The following is a 16500-nucleotide window of genomic DNA, read 5'->3' as shown; positions in this document are numbered from 1 at the left end:
AAACAGGAAGATTGTGATAAAGGAAGGTTGGATAGGGGAGCAGGGAAGCACATATCTTAGTTAAAGGAGCCACCTTAGTGTTGGCAAGAGACTTGAACCTAGATTGGCTCCCAGGAGCCCAAGGCGATGTCCCCAGTTAGTCCCTTGGGAAGCTGAGGATAGGGAACCTGAAATGACCCTATCCTATAGCAATACTGATGAATATCTTTCATATCACCATAAATTTCTATTTTTTAAATTTTTCTTTTGGGGGACAGGCTACAAGTTGCAGAACAGGCATGGAAGAACAAAGAAGTACATGGGATTCAAGTACATGATATGAAATTCTCAAAGAATCAATAAAAATTTAAAATAAAATATAGGGCCACTAAGCTTGTATTTAAGAGATGTGCTATGAAAATATAAAAGTGAAGGCATAGTTTTCAGTTAAAAAGTTAACATAGAAGAATTACTGTTTCTCTTAAAACTAAAAGCTTATCATTAATATTGGGATCTAAGATTTTCAGAAATGGCATATGTTAGTGTGGCACTCAGAGATGCAGTAAGTCCAAGGGAAACCTTTTAGAGTCACACATGACATCATTGAAACACAGAATCCATAAACAAGAAGAGCACGAAGAATTCTAACCACAACTTAGACTGTAAAGATTATTCACTCATGGTGTCAGTCAAGAGCAGTCTCCTAATAGGCCTGGTGGGCTTCCTATGTCTCAGTTCCAGCTCAGGATAGGTAGGGAGAAGCCAAGATCTATCTAAATAACACAGAAACTAGTAGTAGAGTTACCAGTGTATTTTTCCATAACCAAGTCTCTGTCATTTCCCATGGCCAGATAGAATAGCCATATTTAACACATTGCCTTCTCACTTTAGCAAATGATTGTAAAGGACAAATAATTAAGAACAGTAGGAAAACTGGCTCAGGTGGTAAAATCACTTGTTGCACAGGCCTGATTATCTGAGCTTAATCCCTGAAACATACTGTAGAAGAGAGAACCAGTTACCAAATGTTATCCACTAACATTACTGAACACAGTTAAAAAAAATTAAGTATATAAAATTAATCCATAATATGAGGTAAGTGCTCAATGTATACAACATATATAAAAAGCTGTGGGGGAGGATGACATTAAGTGCTGGGGTATTTCAGGACTTCTACTTTCCAGTCAGTCAGTCTGCTGATGAGCTACACTCTAGCTGTTAGTTCTGCTGTTTTGTGAAAGTGTGCTAGACCACAGTTCAGTGAACCACACCCTTGCCATCTTTTCCTAACCCCTCCCCTGAGTAATCTTAGCATTCGTTCTGAGAACATGGAAGCTCATTGTTATAAGACAAGGAAAAGAAAGCATGCTTCAGTTGTTAAGGATGTTGTCCTAGGGAAAGCCTTGTAAATGCTGGAACTGCCTTTTCGATAGAGATGTCCAGACATAAATATTAAATTGTGTGCATTAAGGATCCTACACGGTATCTAAACTTGTAGAAAATGTTACACTTTAAACAATAATTTAAGGCCAGTAGCTGAAATACTACAGTAAAAGATATTTTTGATTGTCTATGGCTCTCCAGAGGGCTCTTGAGCTCTTTGAGTTGCAACCCTAGGTACTTGAAAATAAAAGGAATCTCAACCTAAAATATGTGTTCTAGGACAATATGCAGGTGAAATATCTAATATATTCCTTATGATTCCTCATGATAGTAGTTATGCCTAAAAAGATAGTGAATTTTGGAGCAAGAAAGATGCCTCAGTGTTTACGAGCACTTACTGTTCTTGTAGGGGGCTTGTTCATGTTCTGTAACATGAACGGGGGCCTGCTTGTTGGGGTTTTCTGTCAGGTTTCCATAGTTGTTTAGCCCCCAAGAAAATCACACATAGGTCTCCATAAATTATAAGCTGATTGGCCCATTAGCTCTAGCCTCTCAATGGCTAACTCTCACATCTTGATTAACCCATTTTTCTGATCTATGTTAGCCATGTGGCTCAGTACATTTTTCAGTGGGGTAGATCACATCCTGCTGCTTCGGTGATCTGGGCAGGAGTGCAAGGAATCAGCTTCCTCCTTCCCAGAATTCTCCTGTTCTCATTACCTCATTTCTACTTTCTGTCTGGTTTTCTAGCCTATATTTTCTGCCTGACCAATCAGCCTTTATTTAAAATATGATTGACAGAATACAGATAATTCTCCTGCACCAGTATTCACAATGCAGCTCACAACTTGCTGTAAATTTAGTTACAGAGGATCCAACACCCTCTTCTAGACTATGTAGGAACCAGACATGAACATAGTATACATATAGGCATGCACGTGCACACACATACATAGTAAGAAATAAACTTTAAAATAAAAATCAGTGTTAAGGACCTCAGAATAATTTGTCTCCATCTTTATTCCCTGTTGTTCTCATGAGGAAAACAAAGTTAGTAATTGCAGAGCCACTGTTGACTAATAGAGACTATATACACAAGCTTTGTCATATATCAATTCATCATTTATAACACATGAGAGTTGATGCATTACAGGTGTTATTAACATTATTGCAAATATTATCTCTTTCATATTTTATAATATGTAAACTTGCCCTAAATAGTTCATCTTATTAATTTCTTGAAATGTCAATGAATATTTTTGTAGAGTTTCCTTCATAAAAGTTGGAGAAATGGTTTGATGTCAGCATTTTTCTCAACAACCCACTCATTACCTTTATTAAGATATTCAAAAGAGTTTTCAGGTTGAGATTTGAAGACATACAGTGAACAAAAGTGTATGTGAAGGGTTTTGGGTCAGATTAGCCATCAGTGATTTTTCACTGTCTCCCAGGGACTTGTCCTATTGCTTATCTTGCTTATTTTTCTAACCTGATTCCAAATAACTGGTGACTTCATCTTTTTATCTATTTCTATAATGTCAACCCTTGGGATGTCATTTACAATAATTGCTGCATGTCTCCATGTATTACACATATTAAAAAAGAAAAGTAGCTGGAGTCTGTTATGCTCAGGCCACTGAGAGTCACATTTTGGCCCTCTGGAACCATCTGATCTCCATTGATACAAAGAATAATCAGACATAGTTTTCGTAAGTTTTTTTCTTATTGCACGTCAGCCAACAAAATGCAAACATTATCTGTTTTCCAAGTTACACTGAACATTCATATATTCAGGTACAGGGTAAAATCCAAATAAAAGTGCTTATACAAAAGAACAACCAAATATGTTCCCACCAGTCCAATAAGAACCAGATACAATTTCATAAGTCAGAATCGATATATAATCACCATATTCATTGGGATTATCACATATAATTCACAGAGATCAGAAGACGCTTGATTTCCAGACCATATCTTGGGTGGGCAAACTAACTGTGAACATAGCTATTTTCAACATAAGTTGAAAATATTAAGTATGCTTCCTATTTCAGCATTTAACCCAAACATACTAACACTTTAGAGTTCTTGTCTTATATGATTAAACTCACTTATAAGTTATTTAAAAGAATTATAAATAAATGTCTGGGGGATGATTTAGCATAATTACTACATATTATAATGGCACAATGCATGCTTGAATATAAAGTTAATGCAAAAAGTTAAATATTTATTGGACATGTGCCAGAACTCTTAAAATGTCTCATTCAATATAAAAAAGGATCTTTCATTCAAATATTATTACTCATATTTTACACAGGAGGAATAAAGAGCTAGTGAGACCAGTAAAACTCTCAAAATCATATAGGTAACATTCAAATGGAATGAGACATAAAGTCTGCTCTATTGGACTTTAAGGTTCATAGATTCTCATCATAGAGCTATATTTCCTATCCATCTCTTTCTGATCATAACACACCTTGATTAAAATAGAACACTGACAAAGAGCTGGTTTGTCAGAAATAGAGAAGTGAATGACTTAGAATTTATGAAAACTTGGGCATCTTAATGTAGAATGAGCAACTTATTGATTTATTCAATTAATTTTCTTGAATGCCAAACAATAATCAGTGCTGGTGGGAGATACCAGAGTTCAAAATATATTGTGTCCTCCATTGTCTTTGTTATTGTTTCAAAGAGAAGTTGAGTCATAGTAGTAAGTGAATAAGTAAGTAAGATTCTGAGAGATGAGTTCAATAGTTTGAACTTCAGCTTAAGCATAATGACAAATTAATGAAAATTTAAAATTAGACAGAAATCTTAACAAGCACCCACTTCCAGCATCAGAACAAAGATACAGCAGGCATGGACTGATGGCAAGGGAGCTAGGAGCCTGTTGTATTTCACCTGTAAATAAGGATGACAGACTAGAAATAAGTCCGAGGCAGTTAGGTAACTGCTGAATGGAGCAAGTATGAAGTCCAGAAGATTTCAATACTGTCATATGGTGAATGTGGAAGTCAGTTACCAAGCGATGAAACAGAGCGTAAGGGTTTTTCCTCAATGACAATGAATGCTCTCGCAATATAGCTAGTTTGTCTTTGAACAGTTGGAACAAAAAGAAAAAGATCTAGAAGTTCTGTAGGTAACTGCAATTATGTGGCTGCTCGGATAGCAATAAAAACCGGAAAGGCAGATTACATTGCAACAATGACATATGGTTGCATTAGTTGTTTTCCTTTCTGTGATCAAATGCCGGGCATTAGTGACTTGAGAGAGGAAAGGTTTACCTTGGCTCATAGTTTCATTGGGTTCAGTCCCTCGTGGTAGGGAGGCTGTGATGGAGCTCAGCTGTACATGTCACAGCAGGTCTGAAAGTGAGGAAAGGGGGATCCCTGAGCTCCACTGGCTTTCTCATTCTCCCTTTTATATTCTTTCCATGGTCCTAACCAAAGGAATGGCATTGCTCATATTCAGTATGAGTTTTCTCTCTCATTTAATTCTCTTGAAATGTCCCTCACAGATATATTCACAGGTAAACATCACTCTTCTCCTAGATAGTCATAGTACAATCAAGTACCATTATCAGAATGGTAAATATTAACAATCTGAAAAGCAGATGATTATGTGATTATAATGTGATTAAATATGCTTAGGATAAATACCTGGAAGAAACAGGAGAATAATATCAAATCAATATAAGGAAGAACTCATAAAACAAAGACGGGCTATCCCAGTATTAAAAATTTGGAAGTAAGGAAGGAAAGGAAGGTAAAATCTTATATAGATGTTAGACAAGAATCCCTTTCACACACTGAGGCTTGAGAACTCATATCCTTACAAGCACTGGGGCAGTTGACACAAATCAGTGAAGAGAGAGAGAGAGAGAGAGAGAGAGAGAGAGAGCACATCCTATCCAAAGGTGACATGAGTCCAGCTATAATTGATTATGGTTTGGGTAGGATATAGACCCATTGCTATTGTTGGACCAGAAGTTTTAAAAAGCTGCAACTAAGAATTTTATGTGGAATTTCAATTTTTAAGTAAAGGCAGTAGATTTAGAACTTTTGAATTTGCCTGGCCAGAGTATTTGCCATTCCTGTGGATTTAACAATAGATTCCGGTGAGTTTTTCAATTATGAGTTTTACTTAACCTATTAGCAAATAAATATTAGTGTTAAAATATATATTAATGTAACATTTCCTATATATGAAACTGCTCCTTCATTACTCTCATTCTCTTTAACTTTTTAATGTTTGCTTCAGAGCGTTGTGTTTTGCAACTACAAACTTCTTATTGATACTGATGATTGGTATAATTATATGTGTTGTATGACATTCTGTATAATTTAGTATTTAATATATGCTAAATATTTCTTGAATGACTAAAGAAAAGTAGCAGGAGACTATATCACTTTCTTGATAAACAATTGTTCTTAAGTTAAAAGCAAAGGGTGTGAGGAAATTTTGTATATTATTTGCTTATTAGATTCATGCAAAGGATAAGGATTGTTATTTATCCTTCATAGCAGTGGTTTTCATCTTGAAGGTCAAATGGCCCTTTCCTATGGGTTACCTAAAACCATCAGAAACACAGATATTTACATTATGATTCAGAACAGTAGTAAAATTACAGTTCTGAAGTAGCAATGAAAATAATTTTCATCGCTTGAGGTCACCACGACCTGAGCAACTCTCTTAAGGTCACACATTAGGAAGGTTGGTAACCACTGCTTCACAGTTTATAAAGCACCCTCATATGTCTGCTCATTACCTAGCCTAAAAATAAATCTTCAGATGAGAGAGACAGACATTGTTTTTAATCTCCTACCTACTTAATGACCTATATATACACCAATGCCAGGAACTGAGTAGTTGGGAAGATCTTACTGAAGGTCACCTAGTTTCCTACTTAGGTGCCTTATTAGAAGAGAAAGTAACAAAGTTCCTCCCCCACCAGGAATAGAGTATCAATTAAGTGCACTTAAATACGAGAAGCCCTTGCTGTTTTGTAGTTAACTATTCCAGCATTTGATACCTACATGTTATTGCATACTTTCTCCCTCATTGTATGGAAATGTTGTCTATGTTTATAGAACAAATAATATTAATTAATATCAGCCTTATTATATAGACGGACTCATTTTTGTGAGATGGCTTGCGTGTCTGTTTCCATGTAATATTAATTGTTTTAAAAATAAAATTTGTTGAATGGAATATACCTAAATATGATGCAATGATTGTTTCCTTGTTAAATTTTTCAAAAGCAGGAAGCACAAAAAATAAAAAGTTCATTCTTTCTCAGATAACAGTGGCCTGCTTTATTTTTAATTTAGAAAATAGGATTTTGGTAGATAGATGCTTCTTGGCTTTAGAGACCTGCAATAATGAATCTAAGAAGTGTTTTATTTATTTATTTTTTGCATTAATTTTTCCATTCTTTCCAATTTCATGGGTTGGTAAATCAACAACATTGTATTCATATAATTTATTCACTGCTGCAAAGAGACAAGACCCTGCAGGGATGTCCCACATTTATGTAAGGTTGCCTCTTACTGTATTTTTTATTTTACTACACCTGACAGATGTGACAAAATTTGAAGTCGCCAGGCAACTCCGCCACCTGGGCCTGCAGAAGTAACTCCCGCAGCTGCATAGAAGAAAGACTGCAAATTATTCCACACTCAGGTTCAATTATTTCAAGTTAATTTGCACTTGAAGTTCTTTCTCCAAAGACACCTTTATTCCTCTCTGCATCACGGAGCTGCTCAGGATGTATTCTATTTAAGTTCAAAACAACACTTGAAACTCATGGAAATCTTCCAACTTAGAAAGGAAATACAAAGATGAGGTAATTTGCTGATTTCAAAAATAGTAAAATAAAGTCAGAACAATGATAATTATAGAAACTAACAGTTTTAATGAATTCAAATAATTACCTGAAATCAAAGAATCGGGTCAGGTTTTGCACCAACTCTCAGCCCAAGGGTATTCTTTACGTTACATGAAAGACTATATAGGTGCTTTGAAATATTTCTGGATTTATCATTAATGCTTTTGTGCACTTACTACTGCAGGAAACCTAAACATTGCCAAGGGGCAGATAACTAATTAAGACCAAGAAAATCCAAATATAAAAAATTTGCAGCAAGAAAGTAAATGAACCCTTGTCATGCTAATAAGACAAGGTAAGTTTTGAGGTGGTCATTTCAGGCTGAATTTTGGGCATGGAACCATAACTTCTGTCTCAGCACTACATTCTCTCTCTCCCTCTCTCTTTCCCTCCTTACCTTCCTCTTTTTTTTTTTTTTTTTTACAGAAATTGGCTTTTGACACTCATTTTTATTCTTTAAAAATTGTGCCTTACAGTTATAGACAAGAGACAATTAAGTATATAAATACTTTTTAAAATATGAACTCAACCCAGGTGAGTTTATTTGTACATAGTTTTTATAAATTTCCCCTATAGAAGCTACAAAAGAAACTTGCTTCAAAATCCCCTTCACTAATACAAAAACAAAAACTATTTATTAAAAATCTTATCTAAAAATCCTAATTTTGTGTCTTTTGGAATACCAACATTATTAATAGCATTGATTTCTGTCCTTAATTTTCTGATTTTATAATAACAATTCTGGAGTTCTGAATACTCAAAGTATAAGTGAAACATACATCATAAATACACATAAATAATGCATAAGGAATTATTAAAATTTGAGTGTTTCAATTACCTTGAAAGTAACTATGGTTAATTATTTTCACAGTTGCACCATTATGCCATTTGGATTTCGTTCATTATGTGGAGTTCATTGCCTATATAAAACCTCCAAATAAACACAAACCTCACAGTCCTGTTCACCTATCTACATCTAACTTATCAAGGAACTCTATTCCCTAATTGGGCTGAGTGTCAAATTAAAATTTTAGTTTATGAGATGGGTGGTGGTGGTGCATGCCATTAATTTCAGCAATCAGGAGGGAGAGGCAGGCAAATCTCTGTTAGATAGGAGCAAACCTGGTCTACAAAATGAGTTCCAGGATAGCTGGGACTATTACACAGAGAAACCTTGCCTCAAAAAAGAAAACAAATCAAAAATTGCATTAATTTTAGCCCTTACTACTGTAACATACACTAATTTGTGTGCAATAACTCTTGTTATTATTCATCCATCAATATTCACCTGTACTTAAGAGCATAAGTGACATTTATTATTTCTTTTTGCCTATGTGACTGCTATCACATGCTAGGATTCATCTTTGTCCCTCTGTCCTGGAGTGCCATATCTTAGATAGATAGATAGATAGATAGATAGATAGATAGATAGATAGATAGATAGATAGATAATAGATAGGTAGAGATAGATAGATAGATAGATAGATGATAGATAGGTAGATAGATAGGTAGATAGATAGATGATAGATAGGTAGATAGATGATAGATAGGTAGATAGATTAGATAGATAGATAGATAGATAGATAGATAGATAGATAGATAGATAGAAAAATAAAGCACATTATGTACCTTGTCGATTGTTTTCTGACTTACACTCAGTTACAGAATATGACAGTTTTGCTATGTGTTAGCATAATTTCTCCATCTTCAGCTCCCCACCTACAATGTTGAACTGTTTTGGTTACCACAGAACTGACTGCTAAAGCCCATGTCAGTAGAATGTATTATAAAAAAGTTTATAATTTATACTGATGGAAGAGACAGGATATGGTACTGAAGAAGTACATATAGATGGTTACTCTGTCACAACACATCTTGTCTTTCCCTGAACAAAATCTACACACAATCTCTCTTATCTAAAGATAGTATTACAAAAGTGTAAAAGAACATTCTTAATGTTATATGGCACAGTACTTATTCAAATAGTATAAGGAATCATGGAAACTTAAGTTGTATATATATATACATATATATATATATATATAAGATACATATACATATAATGTAAATAAAATGACTACTTTCAGACAGTCCCAAGAATTACAGTATGGAAAGTACATGACAGTGTGTTTGTGTCAGCACAGTCTTCTAACAGGCTACAAACATGTTTCCTGTTAAATCAACTTCTGGTTTATTACTTTGGGAAAGTAGTGGAATGTTTTGAAATTCTATTTTCCCCTAATAAAATATCCATTCAGTAGATATTCATCTACTGAAACTGTATTAATTAAATCACTGCTTGACCCATTAGCTCTAGCTTCTTATCAGCTAGCTCTTACATAATAATTTAGCCCATTTATATTAATCTGTGTATTGCCACTTGGCTGTGGCTTGCCAGCTAAAGTTGCAGTATCTGTCTCTGGCGGGACTATGTGGCTTCTCTCCTGACTCCTCCCTTCTCTTTCCAAGCATTTAGTTTAGTTTTCCCCTCTTAGCTCTGTTCTACCCTATCAGGCCAAGCCAGTTTCTTTATTCATTAACCAATAAAAGCAACACATAGACAGAAGGTTCTCTCACAACAGAAAACATTATGGTAAAGCTGCATTTGGCAAGTATTACATGTAATACTTGTTTATACACAGCCTTCTCTGAAAAAAAGATGAGGATCATATCAGCTCCTTGATCATTTCTGAAAATTGCAATAATTTATTTTGATCTCAATACCTATCTTTCATAGAAATTGTATATTCTGAATTTCATTGCTGTTTGCTCTGGCTACCTTATCTGTCTAACAAGCAATACTGCATTCATGATTACTCCACAGCCCCGGGAAAAATAACAGACTTAATCTGCAAGTAATTCTAGTTTCCACTTGGAAAAAAATGTCAATTTTAAAGAACTCTATATATTTAAATTTATCTGCCTAGCATGTTGGCAAAGAATTCTGTAAAGAAATAAAGTATTTGATTTTATTAATTTTATTTTACATGGAGATGAAAATTGTCTTCCTGCTTCATGGAATTGATTTTCAAAACTTTCTTTTCTTAGTTCTGAATGTTTTTAAAGGTGTGTTTGCAGAACTTGACATTGTACAGTTTGCTTTAGAAATTCTACATGCAATTAGTCCTGATTGGATTCTTCTTAGTTGTAGTTTTCTAGCTCTACATGCAATTCAAGGTATTATCAAACATAATGCTTACACAGGAAGTAATTTGATGTGAGCTGTGAAAGATACATTAGAACACATACCATAAACACACATTTTGTCAGGCCTTTCATATACCATTCAGTTGAAGCAACCTTTACACTTTCTGTGTGCGGTTCTTTCTTCAAAGATTTGTAAATCAATATTCTCTTACTGTATACTGCACTTGTTTCATCATTAGAATATTATAAGCTATTCGTATCACTATAACTCAAGTGAAAGATATTTCATAGTACGAAAAAAATCCAACTCTTTATTCCTTTTCCTTCGACTTCTACTAGCAAGGTGACAGTGTTATACAGTAACTAGTTTGTCCTTAGTTTGATATTTTTCTAGTAGTAGTATGCAAATAGGTCATGCTAGTGACAGTTGTTAAAGGGCACATCCCAGCATACTAGGTCTAGGTTGGGAGCTGACATTCAGCATCTCTAAGAATCTCGTAGGTGATACAAAATTTGTCAGTTCTCAAGCTGACAGCAACCTCATAATGGACTGTGTAGACTACGGATAGATTGCATTTCTCAACCAGGCTGGGTCTGTTTTCATTATCTCACAAGACTCAGGGATACCTAAGGGCATTTTTCTTCCTATAAGGTGGCCTATCATGTCAAGTTACTTCCCATGGCCACTTTGTTGTTGTGAGGCCTCACTTCTATTTCCAGTCTAGATATATTTTGGGGGATGAAATTTATCTCAGTGTCTTAACCCTTCTAATTCCATAGAGCTTCCTAGTATGTACTGTCATTACTGTAATTAGATTTATTTTTTTAATGGTTGCTTAACAAATTACTGTAAAGATCCATTTGAAATAATACCCATTTATCAGTTTACATTTCTGTAGTTAGAAGTTGATATTGTGCTGATAAGTTTACTGCTTAATTATAACAAGACAGTAATTAATGCATTGACTAAATTAAGTGTAATAATATGAATAACATGAGGAGTAGTGTCCTTCATGATGCTTAATCAGAATGTAGACAAAGTCAAAATTCTTGATACTGTATTACCATGATTCTTCCTTTCTTAGGTAAGAAATTTTCTGGTCTTCTCATCTCATTAGCTACAGCATCTAAATATTAATATCTCTAACATCTTTCCTCTGCCTTATATTTTACACTTTCTTTTCATCCTGCAGCCTGAGAAAACTCTTTAACTTTAAAGTGCTTATATGATTTTGTCAAGCAAACCTACTTGGAAAATCTTCTTATCTGTGTTCATTAAACTGGAATTTTAATCATATATACAGAAATTCATATCCATGAATCTACATTTCAGTGTTTGATTGAATATCTAGGAGCTGAGTATCTTGGGGAATTGTCTTGGTTTCTGTCTGAGCAAACCGAATTTCCCTGTATTTATTCCACCTGTAAATGACGATAAGCAGCAAGCTCAGAAGACCTTTGGAAGGGTGAAGGTATAAATGTAGAGCATCTAGACAATAATGTGGCTCATTCAGCACATGCATCAGTTAACAAGAACAATCATTGGTATTTTGGTTGCAAAATATCTGGTTGTTCTTGCTCCCTCAAGCATCTTGCTGACTCTCCCTGACTCTGTTGTTAGGTTAACTTAGTGTGATTTATGTAGCTTTCTTAGGGAGAAACTCATAATTATCTTGGGTTAGCTCTCTGGGAGCTCTCTGAAGAAGAAATTTTACTGAATATTCTCTGTGTGAATATGCTTGAAGGGGAACGATTTGTGGACTAGCCTGTGTATCACTGTACACCATTATCACAGCTTCCTGGAGGTGCTTGGAGCTAGAAAGCTCTTACTTTGGCCTGATTGGGTGCAGATATAGGTATACCTCTGCCATGTTTCAGAATTGGCTTCAAATTAATTCACACACTCAAACATCTATGTATTATTTGCACAGACAATCCATGTTTCAGGATCTAAAGACTAGAGATATTTTATTTCCATGTTCCATACTCAGTAAGAGGAAGGGGCAGTATTAAGCCTTGGGTCAGCACAGATTGAATGTCATAGTATTGCTTCGCCCTCTTATTAAGAAAGAAGTCATTATTCTTTGGGAATTAATATTCGACATTACTGCAGGATATTTGCATTTCTTAAATCTTCATTTTAAAATCCCCTATTATATACCACTATAGTGTGTGGCATAATGCCTTTTATGAAGTATGCATATTAAACAATTCTGTTCAGAAACCACAAAAATCAAGATATGCAGTGTAGTATCTAACTGTACTTGACCTCCTCTTTCCCTTTGATTTCAATACACCAATTATATATCCTTGATGCACTGATCAAATATCTCAGTGGACAACATAGCCTATTGAAATGCAATGAGTAAATCTCTGTGTGTCATATAGCTTATGATTTTTGAAAGATATGCAAAACTAGAAGATCAGAGACGCTTCAGTTAAAGGCACTCTTCTAGTGCAGTGAGAAATGAAAATATTCTCACACTGAAACTAGAATTAATTGGGGTATAATTGGCAACAGATACAGACTTTGAGTTGAAAACAAAACAGGTTTCAGAATACATTAGATTATCACTTAATTGGTGGTATCTTTGAAGCATAAACCAATCTTTATTCTAATTCTGTACATAGAGCCAGTATTTAATTGAGAAGAACAAAGCAGTGAAAGCCCTCTCAACAGTTATTTAATACAAGTAGGAAAACGACAGTGATGTGCTTTGACCTACAAATTATTTCAACTTTTAATATAACTTTAAAGCAGAACTACAAGTAGTGAATACTGTATATATATATATATCATTATTTCTAACATTCTAAGACTGTCTCTACTACAAAAACAGGATTTTAAATTACATATTGAATTAAAAGAAAGAATGCAGTATTAGTGTAGGTTGTGACATAAATGTCAGCAATTCTTACTATATAGGAAATCTTACTAGTGTATAAGCTAGATATTTTAACAGAGAAGGTAACTGGGATATAGATAGAAAATAATCATTGCTAAGTATATTGTTCTGAGAGGCAATGAGAAGCAGCAGGAAATATATATATATGTATATACATATATATTTCAGGTATTCAACATAAAGTGTCCATGGTTGAGCAAAAGCCATGTTTGATCCTCATAAAGGAGATTTTTTTCACATGAGATCTTTTGGAAGCATTTCCAAATAATAAAGTTTATAAGCCAAGGCTAATTGAGGTAATGAATTAAATGTGTTATATATGGTTAGTTGTGTTTTGTTCAACTAATTTCCTCTCATAAAGGATCTATAACTCATGGTTCTTGATCAAAAGAAGACTATAAATTATCCCCCCATAGCTCCTGAGACATTTGTGAGCATAGTTTGCCAAGATGCTTGGTTGCTTGGAAACTATATAATATGGCATGTTAAAGAGAATGAAGTATACCTCGGCTAAATTACTTCTCTAAAATAAAGGCATACTGTTAGGGATGATTTGTCTTGCATTTGTTTTATGACTGCCTGTCATGAAGAACTAATCATCAACTGATACACCAAAACTAAGAGCCTTCTAGAACACAAAGCTCAAGGCACAATTTAAGATATTAAAAAATATCAAGAATGTGACCCTGCTAATCTTTAGATGTAACACTTTAAATATGACACAAATTTCATCATTATTATGTTGAATTAATAAGACTGACAAAAGTGGTTAAATATCCTAATATTGTGTTAAAATTACATAAATGAGTAAATTAACATAATAATTACAAAATAATATTAAACATTTTAATACTTTGACTGATGGAGGTAGGTCTTGTATTTTATCTGTTGCTTTCATTGGTTAACTAATAAAGAAACTGCCTTGGCCCTCATAGGACAGAAAATTAGGTTGGCAGAGTAGACAGAACAGAATGCTGGGAGAAAGAAGCTGAGTCTAGGAGTCGCCATGATTCTCCCACTCCAGACAGATGCATGTTAAGATCTTCCCTGGTAAGCCACCTCGTTGGCCACACAGATTATTAGAAATGGGTTAGATCAATATGTAAGAGCTAGCCAATAAGAGGCTGGAACTAATGGACCAGGCAGTGTTTAAAAGAATACAGTTTCTGTGTAATTATTTCGGGTATAAAGCTAGCCATGCGGGCCGGGTGGTGGTGGCGCACGCCTTTAATCCCAGCACTCGGGAGGCAGAGGCAGGTGGATCTCTGTGAGTTCGAGACCAGCCTGGTCTACAGAGCTAGTTCCAGGACAGGCTCCAAAGCCACAGAGAAACCCTGTCTCGAAAAACAAAAACAAAACCAAACAAAAACAAAAAACAAACAAAAAAAAAAACTAGCCGTGCCAGAAACATAGCCTGCCGCTCCAATCACAACACTTTGACAAATACAGGGTCAATTTGGCCATACCTAAGCACACCTCAAGTCCCATCTGCTCTGGCTGAACCATGCTGGCACTAGCAGTCATTGTCACATAACATACATGTGGTCTACTTGTTCCTCACTTTCCTGTCTGTCAACTTTTCCAATTTGGGCTGACATTACACTCCTCCACACCTCCCACCAAAAAGACATATAGAAATCCTTTTTCATAATGCAGCCTGGATTAGTGGAAGGAGATTTACCACAGGATATTTATTTAATTAAAATTCTGTGCTTTACTTTTGCTACAGTTCTTTAAAGCTGGTTTAGTTGACAAATGTTTAATTTTTTCTTGATTGAAGATACCCTGGAGAGTGATGCCCCCTTAGAAATGGGCTGTACATTTGTCAACGAGGCTACAAGGGATTGCTCAAATAATATGTTTAGGCTTCTTTTGTTTTTAATTTTTAGTGGGTTTTGTGTTTGTATAAAGTGTGTGTGTGTGTGTATGTGTGTGTTATATCATCGTGTCTGCACCTGTATTTGGGAGCAGAGGTTGACAATCGGTTGTCCCTTTCTATCACTTTCCATGTTGTTTGCTAAAGTGGAATCTGTCTTTTGGTTCTCATCAGCTGTCTAGAGTGAAAGCCTGCACAGCTGTGACTCTGTCTGCCTGCCCCAGCCTCAGTGTTAACATTACAGTGTGCATGACAATGTCCAGATTTGCACTGGGTGTTCAGGATGCAACTGGGTCTACAGGCAAACGTGGCAGGTACTTTATCAACTAAGCCATCGCCGCCTTTCCCAAGTAAATATTACGGGTAAGTTAAATACCTATTTTCCATATGTTCCATTTTTTTTTAAAGAATATCTACTACAAAGACATCTCCTAGCTAGCCGTTAACACAGACTGAATGAAGAAAATGAGCACATAATCTATGCCCGCAGCATAAATGCTCGCTGTTGTTAATATTTCCCTTTGGGGTACTCAAGTCTCTCTGACATGAGTTACACCTTTCACTGATGCATTGTGCAGTCATATTAATCTGGTTCTCAGTGCTATTTCAGTTTGGGCATGAAAGACTATTTGAAGCGGCAAATATGCTTTGAGTTTTCACATAGTAATAAGGAACCACTTTCCTAGGAAAGGATGTGTTTGCAAAGATACTCATAATGCTTTAGCAACTGCACACCCACCAGCATTAGCCAGTTTAGTCTGTTAAGACAGGACACTGTGTTTGCTTATGTTCAATAAATAAAAGGAGTCAAGACTACTTCCTTCTTAAATTTTGTCATCACTTACATTATGAAAGTCACAGAGCTGTTATGCATTTAAATTACCAACTGCTTAGCAGGAACATGTTTGCTTCTTAAACCAAGTACATCAATAACCACTTGCAAGAATACAAAGCAAAGAAAATGTGTTCCAATTGCTCTCAAAGATTAAGCTTGAGCTTTACAGAAAGTCTTTAAAATATATCTATCAGAGTCTAAAGAAGCAACGGTTCCTTGGCCAGTACATTATCCTCCACATGCTTGCCATTACCTTAACATTTCAGATACCAGGCAGCTGCACCTCTGCCTCAGTGGTCTGCAGAAGTATTTCTCATTGACACTTTTTTGTTTGATAAAAATATTGGAAATGAAAGTGCAATCTAGAAAAAACTTTTGCATAGAATGTGTAGCTGGCTTAAAATCAGAAAGAGTTTCTACATAAGTCAGTTGCAGAACTAGTGGATCACACTGAGCTGGGACAGTGAAATATCCCTTTCTGCTC

At 35.2% G+C, this 16500-nt stretch overlaps 1 protein-coding gene and 1 long non-coding RNA gene across 2 annotated transcripts in view; one reads left to right on the top strand and one right to left on the bottom strand.

Annotated features, from left to right (window-relative positions):
• LOC126503906 (uncharacterized) overlaps positions 1-15538 on the top strand; it is a 16470-nt gene extending 932 nt beyond the window's left edge. Inside the window, exons 2-4 of the long non-coding RNA XR_007592450.1 lie at positions 6945-7210; positions 7437-7547; positions 15356-15538. This is a non-coding gene — a long non-coding RNA (uncharacterized lncRNA). The remainder of the gene's footprint in view (positions 1-6944; positions 7211-7436; positions 7548-15355) is intronic.
• Thsd7a (thrombospondin type 1 domain containing 7A) overlaps positions 1-16500 on the bottom strand; it is a 402007-nt gene that overhangs the window by 266267 nt on the left and 119240 nt on the right. The gene's annotated exons all lie outside the window — the stretch shown is intronic.

Source organism: Alexandromys fortis, unplaced genomic scaffold (genome assembly GCF_014885135.2).
Source record: "Alexandromys fortis isolate MF-2015 unplaced genomic scaffold, M_Fortis_MF-2015_v1.1 scaffold_34, whole genome shotgun sequence".
NCBI classification, from domain to species: domain Eukaryota; kingdom Metazoa; phylum Chordata; class Mammalia; order Rodentia; family Cricetidae; genus Alexandromys; species Alexandromys fortis.
This window is presented reverse-complemented; position numbering and strand designations above follow the sequence as displayed.